This window comes from Elgaria multicarinata, chromosome 5, assembly GCF_023053635.1.
Source record: "Elgaria multicarinata webbii isolate HBS135686 ecotype San Diego chromosome 5, rElgMul1.1.pri, whole genome shotgun sequence".
In the NCBI taxonomy this organism is placed as follows: Eukaryota; Metazoa; Chordata; class Lepidosauria; order Squamata; family Anguidae; genus Elgaria; species Elgaria multicarinata.
The window spans coordinates 111,025,615-111,036,960 of record NC_086175.1 but is presented as its reverse complement, the minus strand read 5'-3'; positions in this window follow the sequence as shown (position 1 = coordinate 111,036,960).

Genomic DNA, 11,346 nt, shown 5'->3' with positions numbered 1-11,346 from the left:
ATATTTTGAACTGGAATGCAAAGTACTCAAGTTTTGTGCAGTGGTTTTTCATCTAGTGGATCGCACAATCATATTCTGTATTTAATACATGTATAATGTGTATTTTACAGCAGGAGAACATATACAATCAGGGCAGAGATTGGACAGAAAGAATGAAAAATATTGGAGCATACATATATTCAGGTTTTTATGGGCCCTTGGGCCACTGAGTATCAGTGGCCCACCTTTAACACAGCCCCCTACTCCTCCTGTACTTGTGTGGACACTGTTTAAATCCTTCAAGTGACTAGATTAAGAAGTGACTAGGCTTCAGTCCAAAGACATTTACTCAGAAGCAAGGCCCACATTGAACATAATGGCCTTTTTGAGTAAACATGCATAGGATCGCACTGCACAGATCTGGGTATGGAAGCTGTAATTTACCGAATGCTGATTTGTCCAGATGTTTACCTAGTACTCATAGGTTCTCATAAATATGAACTAAAAAACCTTTGCCCTGCTGTGAACTGGATATGAAACCCTATTTCTATTCTTGTACTATGCCCACTCTTGCTTCTCCTCTTTGATGTACTTCTGCTATTTCTTCCTTTGGCTTTTCTCTACCCTCCCTGTGACAGTGCTGTACATTTTTTCCTCTACTACCCACATGAACTGGCTCTCCTTCCTGTCATCCTTGTCTCTTCCCTCTTTCCAGTCATCCCTGTCTCTTCTCACAAAGTTATAAATGGGTAGAGTTTCAATTGATGTAAAAACAAATCCCCTCCCCCCCCCCGCCCCGCTCCCCATGTAATAGAAGTATGTCATTTCTATATCTGTGAAGCAGAGTAGCAGCGAAGACCACAGTTGGTGCTCTTTTTTAAGTTGGGTCTGCCTTGGCATGGATTTTTTTTTTAAGTGAAAAGCACAGTGCAGGGTAGAAAAACAAAAACTAAAGACAAATTGAGGAAAAACTAATTTTGGATACTAGATATGAGAAGATACTTTACACATGCATATGTTGAAATAAATTCAAATGTAATGGTAAGCAGTGGCTGGAACAAATTCCCTGAAACTTTGATATTGTAGTGTGCTAATATGGTCTTAGTGTTGGTTTGAGAGCAGAAGGACCTGAGATAAATTCTGTTTTACCCATGAAACTCAGTGGAAGAGCTTGGGAAAATCATACTTCTCAGCCTCTCCTGCCTCTTAGAGTTGTTGGGCGGTGGAAAATTGGATGGTGTCCTTGTATACTACCCTTACCTCCCTAAGGATAGGGTGGAATGCAATAAATTAAACCATCATTTCTGAAACTCTGCCATAGAAACTGCAGCGCTGATTAAGGTAATGAAGTATTTTTGGGTTGTTAGTCTAATACTGATATTAGCTAGTTGTGCTTATTAGTCGAGAATGGAAAGGCATACTACATATGCTCAGATACTCCATTATTACTTCACACGTGTTGAACAACAGTTCCGTGTGGCTAGTTACAGGGCCTGTAATGGGACAGTCAAGGAAAGCCAAAAATACAGACATTTTTGAATAGTATATCGATTCTTGAGCTATTAATTTAAAATCCCTCCCAAATTATGCATCTGTTTGGAATTTCTACAGCTAGGACATACTACAGGTTACGTACAGTTGTGTCTTGAAGCCCTAACCTTTCTTTGTTTTTGTTTGTCAAAATGAGAAGCCTCATGAGGTAGCAATTTTGAGGAGCAGAGTGCATAACCCTTTCCCTGGCAGCCCTTTTTTCAGCTCAAAGTCACTCTCTTCCAAGCTGCTTTTTCCCTACAAGGTTCTAGAAGTGAAATTGTGAGCATACAACTGGAATCCTGCAGGAGGAGAAAACATATGGTGGATTTTGAATAGAAAACTAGGCTAAGCACATACACACACACACTTGTTTACGCAGCCTCCCAAAGCGGCTTGGCTTCCTTACACACTTTTGCGTATGATGTGTAGTTTTCTCCTCTTTATAAGAATAAACTTAGAGCTCTTAACATTTTGCGTGAACAGACAGTTTTCTTGGCAGCTTCAAAGAAATTCACAGGTCAGTAAAATATTATGCCACTTCCCACTTTGCTTGTAATTTGCAATGCAAAGTCAAAGGAAATGCACGAGAAATATTCAATAAAAAGGCCTCATTTCCCCTTTCATGCACTTTGCGCATCTGATGAAGTGGGTTTTAGCCTGAAAAAGCTTATGCTGTGCTAAATCTTTTGGCCTTTAAGGTGCCACGGGATTCTTGTGTTGGGTGTGTTTCCTGTAGTAGGGTACTGCTCTGGGGGTGCTACTGTAAGTAACTTACTACACTGGTGGCTACCTGCTGAGGGCCTAGTTGACTGTGGGCAAGAGATTAATAGGAAGCTGTTGTCTGGTTAAGGAAGTGAAATAGTTTTCAGCTTGCAAAAGTAACATTTCTTTCTTAACTGCAGTGCTGACACAAATACAAAAAAAAACGGTACTTCAGTCCCTGTATGCTGTGCAAAACTTACATGCTAAGCAGGAAATGCTGCTCCTTGTGCTAAATCTGTACCCACAGTGTTTCACTGCCTCCTCTCCTTCCGAGGCACTGCCAAGGTGCTAATGAACAAGGCTTTATCTACAATGCCAGCATCTTAGAACTTAAGAGGCTTTCAGCCAGGGGTAGGCTGGCTACATTTTCTCTACACCTCCCTATTAATAATTAAATAATGAAAAACAGTTTTCAATTTTGTCTTTAAAAGGCCTGCAAACCAGATGAACTGCCCCCTACTTTTGGAGCCCCCCCCCCCCCAACATTTAGGCTGGTGCAGGCCTGGCCTGGCGTCTCTTAGTAGCCTTTTACCACTAAATGGGTTCATTATTTGCTGTAAATTTATGCAAGATTTTAAGCTACAATTTTCCATCAAGCAACTCTTAGCTTTGATGCTGACATCTAATTACTTTTCAACCTTGCCTAACAACTTATTTTTCTGTGAGAAACTTGAATCATTTTTCTTAAATAATTGGACCACATAAAAGGTTACCAACTTGTGCATTGTTATCTTAATTGTAATAGACAGTATAATAGCAAATACTGCTTTTCCTCAATTGATTCCCATTAAGAGTTTGAAGCTTGCTATATTGAGTAGCACCAACATAAACCAAAGCACAATCTCCGACTCTATATTAAGATCTTGCAATTACTCATCACCTGCTAGGTCTATACTCAGGATTTTGCCTTAAACTATGGGGATAAACTATGCCCTTGGCTTGCATGTGGAATTGAAGGGAGTCATATGCATGTACTACAGGAAAGGTTGTGGACCTTGAGGATTGTTGGTCCATCATCTTTAGAGTTGTGAAATCTGCTGCATTCTCAGAATCCCGCAGTGCTGAACTCTTAAAAAGTGGAAGAAGGTCATCAGTGAATCCAGTAAATCTGATCTCTATTCCTGGTCAGTGTACTGGACTTCAAAATGAATTGGATTTGCCAGTGGTCGCTTCCGTCCCTCTATTCTACCCTGTGGTATTGGGATATCATTTATTGCATGATGAGTCCTCCATTATGTATCACATGCTGTTAGTGTTGATCAGAAAGATCTAGTTCTACATGTTCGTTTGGTTGAGCAAATGTAATCTTGCAGGGCGAGTAGTGTCAGGGTGTGACATGGCTTTCTTGAAAGGTTTTCTTAAAAATGTATTGAAGTGTGTGTGTGGGGGCGAAATCTGACTTCATAGTTTCTTCCATTATGAGATATAGTATGAATATATTTTAGAAGCACAAAAACAGATTGACTCACAGAATATTTGTATTTTGAATTAATTCTAAACTACTAAATAAGTGATTTGTAGTTAATACGATTTTATAGTTAGGTGATCAACTTTTTTTCTAAAATCAAAGTATTTTCTCATCTCTTTTCCGTATTTTATCAATAAAAATGTAAATTAAGATTAGTGAGCTAAATTTACACTTTAGGGAATATTATCTTGTTTGCATATCTTATTCTGAGTTATGTAAAAGTAATAGGTATAATAAAGCTTATGTTTGAACTTTTGTTTTCATTTTCTGACAGGTTTCTCTCTGTTTCATTTGATTCTAGCTAACGGAAACACGTGTTTTGAGGTCCTATGTGGTAATTTGTAGTGGCTACAAATGTCACAAGGTGGAAAACATTCAGTATGTTTGTGATACCTTTGATAGTCAAAAATAAGAAATGATCATAAGTTAATGTAGCGGTCCAATCCTGTACAACCAACACAAAACCGGAGACCATTACACTGATAATATGAATATAAACTGTGCAACTGGATAACTGAAAAAGCTAAATATTTAATTCTTTATTGTCACAGCACTTATAGTATATGTATGACCATAGAATGTTACAGATTTTTTTTATATATGAGAAATCAAAGTTACTTATTTGCTGTGAATATAATGCACAGATGATGTATAATTGTCAAGCAACATGTTTGCTGTGAAAAACTGCACAAAGTGAGACATATTATTGTAAAGCACATATTTGCTATAAAAACACTATACAGAGTGAAACCAGACCACAGATATCCATAGAAAAGAGAATCAACACAATAAATGCAAATTAATCTATTCTCGATTAAGGTTTTCCTTTGGCAGACCTTGATTTGACAGGTGATGTTGTGCTTTAATAAGGGGCTTTTAACCATTATATGTGGCATTAGAATGCCTACTTCGAGTGGCATCTTCCTGGGACTACAGAGTTTAACTGGGCCAGGTTGTGGGCTGGATGCATTAGGATTGCTTCATTTCTGTGGAAACCTACTGACCTCTGGTGGCCAATTGTGGTAATTATGACTAAGAAGTATTAAGACAGTCTTCCCCAACTTGCTGCTCTCCAGATGTTTTAGACTACAACTTCTATCATCCCTGACCATTGCCATGCTGGCTGGGGCTGATTAGAGCTATAATATAAAACATCTGGAGGGCACCAGGTTTGGATAGGCCTCATTTAAACCTTCAAGTAATTTAGGTGAAGGAAAACCATGTTTTGTCTCTTCCCCCCACTGCTGGTTATCTGTGGTACATTCTCTAGCATGCAATATCACTATTCATTTTACTTCACTGTAGTGCTTCAGAAAAGATTTTGATGTGTCCCACAGGGAGTTCCTGGCAGCACAGTCTTATACATGTCTACTCCAAGCTTGGTTGAGTTCAATGGGCCTTACGCCCAGGTAAGTGTGTAGGATTGCAGCCTACATCACTTTCAATTCAATCCTATGCATGTTTAGCCAAAGCAAATCCCACTGAGATCAGTGGAACTTGCTTCCAAGTAAGCCTGCCCAGGATTGCAACATAAGCCAGTCAAAATTCCAATATTGAAATTTGTAGTTGAGAATTTTCTCGCAAAATAACTATGAAGCCTGCCTTTTTGGAAGTAATTGCATGAAGCTTCTAAGGACATAAAAACACACACAATAAAAATGTTTTGTTTTCAAATGTAGACGTTTAATGTATTTCAGAAAGGGATATAAGAAACCTTGTTCACACACAAAAAAGCAATATAGTATAACTGCATACCAAAGACAAAGTTCAGCCACCAGTATTATTTTTATCCTCCTTTGCATACGCTGAAATCTGTGTTGTCCATCTCTGCAAAACTCCACGCAGGCATCATTCACAAATGCATGCTAGCAGCAGTTCGTATCCCAGCTATTTGATATCTGTTTTCTGTTACGTTGATGCTTAAAAGGGTGTTGACCTGCAATGAGAGGAACCTTTTAATCTTGGATGCAAATCCCACTTGAGATCAGTCTGAGGAATGGGAGAGAACTCTTGCTTTTCTATTGGATCCAATGCCTTATGCCAAGCATAGCTGGATTTGTATTCCTGACAGCTGGTGGCTTTTGCTACAGTCCTGTAATTGGAGTGTAATGGAATAATGAGAGAACTTATTCTACAACTCTTCTCATCCATGACCATTGGCCATGCTGGCTGGGGGTGATGGCAGTTGTAGTTCAACAACATCTGGGGACCCCAGGATGGAAAAGGCTGTTCTATCATGTTTGGCATCAGCATTCAATAATGATATCAGGGAAATGCCAGCCTTGGAATACTCAAAGCCATCGCCACATAAAACCAGGCAGTCTTATTTTGGGATCCCATCTCTCCTATGTTTGGAAGGGACAGTTCACTCTTCTTTCTATTTCTGTAGCAATGAGATTCTGCCCTGTGTGTGGAATGGCAGAGCATGATTAGACTTTCTGAAATGCTCTACCTTCAGTGTCATGTGCAAAGTTAAGCTGAAGCTACATCAAAGATGGTGGTGGTCTCAGGTCCACCCTGCTTGGTCAACTCTAATGATCACTCAGGCTAGCATTCCTCACCTTCATGACTTTGGAGGGGACCCTGAACCTTCCCAATCTTGGGACCAAACCATTTGCATGCATGTTTACTAAACACATGCCTGCTGGTTTGGAGAGAAAGCGATTAACTTCTTTAATACTAAAAGGATTGTGGGTGGGATCTGAACAAATACTTTCCCTCTCTCTTGTGTTGCCTTAAGATGTTTTTTTTCCATCTAGTCTTGCCTGGGGCAAAAGGCATCTGAAAGCAGTGGATGCAGAAGATGGTGAGCCTCAGTGCAAAGTGGCTGACCTCATCTCTGCCTCTTTATCTCAGGCCCAACATTTTCCTGCCTTCCCTTAGCAGAGTTAGGAAGAGCTCTAAAGTATCTCCCCAAACATGGTCTCTACATGTTAAGGCAGGTGTTGATTATTATTTTTTTAGCTCAAGGCTGAATTCCATTTCAGAGAAGTTCTTAGAGGCTGCACTCCAGGAGCAAAAGGGTCAGGGACAAAAAATATTAGGATATTTTAGGTTAAAACTCTTACTGCCAGTAACTAAGCTTTAGAAGAGGCATTTCAACTTCTTAGAATTGGTGGTGTCAGCAAAACTGCACAAAAGCCAGAAAACCACTTGATTGGTGGTCAGGGAAAAGGAGGTGGGGGACCATTTGAAGACTACCAGGTGGGCCAGATTTGGCCTCCTGGTAGGTCAGGGTTTGTCCGTGGACCTGAGATTCTGCACCCATGTGTCAAGACATCAAGCAGCCAGAAAAACTTTAAGTGCTATATCCAAGGATCTTCCATTAAGTCTTTCTGAATGGGCCTCTGTCTCACCTAGGGGTACCTTATCTGGAATACTTGCTAGAGACAAGAAATGTTACCCGTCTGCTTCTAGATATCAAGGACTCCTTAATAGCCCCATTAGTTGCTCTGAGGCAGACCTTTCACCCTCTTCAGTTCTCCCTACAGACAGCAAAGCCTCCCCCAAATGACAAGAAGGAAGGTAGAGCACTTCAAAGGAGCTTTGATGTATTCAGGCTTTGTCTTGTTCTCTTACACACTTTTCTTACTGGTGGAAAATTTGGCCTCTGGTCACTTCAGAGTCCAAGTGTCTCAAGGTTGACCTACTTTGGATCAATTAATAGGCCCAGACGATGAGTTTTTGTCATTTTCCAATTTACATGCCAAATATAATTTTGCAACACTTGCTGGAAACTAGGTTTGGTCCGGATGCTTTCACAGCTTCAGATCCTCCATTATTGTTAGAATCACTTAAAGCAACAGAAAAGACATGTCAAGCCACAATCCATATTATGCAAGCATTTAGTAATAGTAAATAAATATGACATCCATGGTTTAAGAAGATTGGAATAGAGCAGCGTCCCATTTTGCCTAATCAATGGCTTGTTGCCCTAGCCTATGTATGGATCTTAGGCTACGTCTTATTCAGCAAAAAATCTTGTTTCCACAACGCTTTTCAATATGGGTCTCTCTAACTTGTATAACTGTTGGAGATGTAATGCACCTAATGTTTCTTTAATTCATATGTTTTGGCAAAGCCAAGTAGTTGCTCGCTTTTTGGAGGAAGTCATAAGGATAAAATTTGTACTGAAACAATCTTTAATATGGAACCATGTGCATGTCCTCCTAAACTACCTACTGGCTTCTTGGAAGTTAACAAATGGTCTGCGTAAATGGGTTTTCAGAGCCCTTATGATAGCTAAAATACTATCACATTGGAAGGATAAATGCCCACCTCCCATAATGCAATGGACTGAGGACTTAATAACGCTATCAACATTTGAATGGGTGTTATATAGGTCTGCTTTTCTTGAAACCTATGCATAACTCCCCCCCCCTTTTTTTTTAAATGGACAGTATACTTGATGGAAAAAATGCTGAAAGTCCTATATATGTAAAAGTCTTTTTCATGATGTATTTTTTGTTATGTTTTCTTACTATTCACAATAAAAAGGGGTTTGTTTTTAAAAAGGTTAACCTACAATAAGCTATCACTGGATAGCAGCCCACCTAGTATATTAACTGCTACAGTTCCAAGTGAAGCCTCCAAGACACAAACCCTGATTCAGGCCTAGAGAAATTGGCCACAACTCCAAGAGATGGCAGGGCTATAGTGGGGTTTTTTGGGGTGGGGTGGGGGGAGTTCTTCATCCCCATTACCCTGGGCAAGGACAAAAAAAATGTGCTAGCTGAAACCATGAAGGAAGAATAAAAATCCAACAAGGTCCTTTGTTCCTTTAATTCTTTGAAACAAGAGTACAGGGCCCTTAGGTCCAGAAATAGGCAAGCCTTCCAGGTTCAAGCCTCTGCATAGAGTAAAACTTTAATCCTTCCTATATCTTCTGACTTTCTACCTCCACTCTTGCAAGAGACTGCATCAGGCTTAAAAAGAGAGTGGTTCTTAAGTACTGCTTAAATTGTTTGTGGGGTGGGGAGCTTTTGGTCCTGTAGTGAAAGCCAAAAGCCCCACCTGGATGCTCCCAAATTTAGTCAAAATGTATCACACATCGCCATCTAAAAACAGGTAAGAGGACCACATCGAAAGGTAAGCATGCCTCCTCCCCTGTTCAAGTACTGTTCCCCTGCAATCGGGAGCTGATTTCTTCACTTTGCAAACCACGGGATCTGAGAGTTTCCTTGCTCGACACATGCTCTTTGTACATTGAGTTAAGTTAGTCATGGCTAACTGCAGTCCTATTGATTTCAAAGGATCTACTTTAAGTATGATTAGATATGGATCCACCCCGTAGCAAGCAATAATATTCAGTGAGTTTGTATTGCTTTTGGCCAATGGGCATAGTCACTCTTCAAGAAATAAAATATGTGTCTACTTTCTTCATGGAAGGGTCTCTCTCTCTCTCTCTTTGTGTGTGTGTGTTTTCTTACCCAATTGCCTGCACCTGCCTCCTCCCACAACATGGTAATGGAAAACACACACATTATACAGTGCCTGGAGCTAAGCCCTAATTATTGACAGAGGAAAATAAATTTGACAAAGAGAAACACATCTAAGTAATTCGTTCCCTATGGGAAAAAGATCGAAATTGCAATTTTCTTACACAACCTTTCCAGCTTTGTTCTCCTCTAGCCCAGACACATATCTTTGTTCTCATTCAGGCTTACAGTTTATTGGCTGTTAATGCTGATCTGTGAAGTAAAAGGACAAAAAAAAATATTTCCTGTCTTTGTTCCCTAAGCTGTTTGTCAGTTCTCTCCACAAATAGCTTCTTCATGCTTGGCGTATTGTATGGCAGAAAATAGTTCATATTTCCCTGTTCTGGCTGATGGAACAGAGTGCTAGTCTAGATGCCACTTGGTCTGATATAGCAAGGCAAGTCATAAATTAGAGCTACGTGTTAATTATTTTGGATTATACTGAATATTGGCAGGATCAAAATTTCTTCCCAAATAGTCACCTTTCGAAATCCTTTTCAGCACTCTTGTTTCTACTATTACTGCTTCCTGAATTGTTCTTATTGATTATTAATACACATGCACAAAAGGAATGTAAACAATATTTTTCTGAATTGTTCACGTGGGTGACCCCACCCAAACAGATCTCACAGTCCTAGGATGGAGAACCTGTGTCCCTTGGTCTAATTTTGTGTGGGATGGCACAGAAAAAGAGCTCTGCAATGCTGCAAACTGCCCATTTTCTGCTTTTGCTCCACCCACCCTGGCCTGCCCGTCCCTCATTGACTTTTCCTATGGCTCAACAGACCTTCATAGGAAAAAGGTTCCCTACCTGTAACATAGTGAATTGGATTTATTTATATTTTTATTATGTTTATAACCCACTTTTCCCCCTCCAAGGAATCCTCGCCATTTTATCCTCATAACAACAACCTTGTGAGGTAGGTTGGGCTGAGCATCTCTGACTGGTTCAAAGTCACCTAGTGAGTTTCCATGGCCGAGTGGAGACTAGAACCCAGATCTCCTGACTCCAACACTCTAGCCACTATTCCATACTGGAATGATGTCATGAAACTGATGTAATGGCATCATGAGATAACATTAAAAGAACCATAATTGCACTGAGATGTTCTTCATGGTCTCAGTGCATCATACCACTGTGTTCTGTACCTGCAGGGAGCCCTGTTCACGAACCTCCTCTGGCTGAGGAATTTTGGGCAGGAACCAAGCCTAGAGGGTGTGTTGTCCAGCTCCTCAGTTCCCTTTTGATCACTGCATTAGCAGCCAAAATAGGGAATTTTCTCCATCTCTTCTGAGACTTTTTTTGGGTTATTTCTTTCCCCCCTGCTCCTTTAGTTTCTTTCGCTTTTTGTTTTAGTGCTTTAATTTTGGATGGTCACCATTCTGAGGGACCCTTCTGCAGATCCCCTCGATGTGGGAATACACTTGCATGTGTGAATAGACATGTGCCCTGTTTGCTTTGCCTGGGCGGAGAGCATCAAGTCAATTCTTGAGCTTTTGCTGCAATTGTTCGGTTGGGCTTCATACCTGATGGTGGAGTCAGATCCTAAATCCGCAACTCAGCATCTCTCTTCCATCTGCTCCATGCGGACGTTGGAGATGTCTCCCCTTAGCCTAAATCCTTCCAATCAGGGGTCAGGCTCTTTGTCCAAGATTGCTGCTCTGGTTAGTAAGTGTTAGTAAGACCACCTTCAACACTATTGCTGTTGAAAAAACTTCTCTGAGTCTGGTCTGATAGTTGAAGCTTTATTCCATTCCTGAACGTTCAGGAATGGGATAGTGTGACTTGAGTGCTGGATAAATGTGATTTCCCTGCAAGGGAAGTGGTGCTTCAAGGAAAGGCAGCTGGATCTCATGCCACAGTCAATAACAGTACGGTGTAAAAGCTGGAATGGAACGGGCCAGAACGACCCCATTATTTATATATATATATATATATATATATATATATATATAGGTAAAAATAGTGACGTGTTTGAAACACTTGAGAACAATATTTTAGGACTAAAATGCTTGTAATGTTATATTACTATTAACCCCATAACTTGCAAAACACATCTGGAACAGAATGGACTGGCCCTAAACAGCCCGGAATGCCCACTTGTGATTGAGTGAAATCAACCAAAC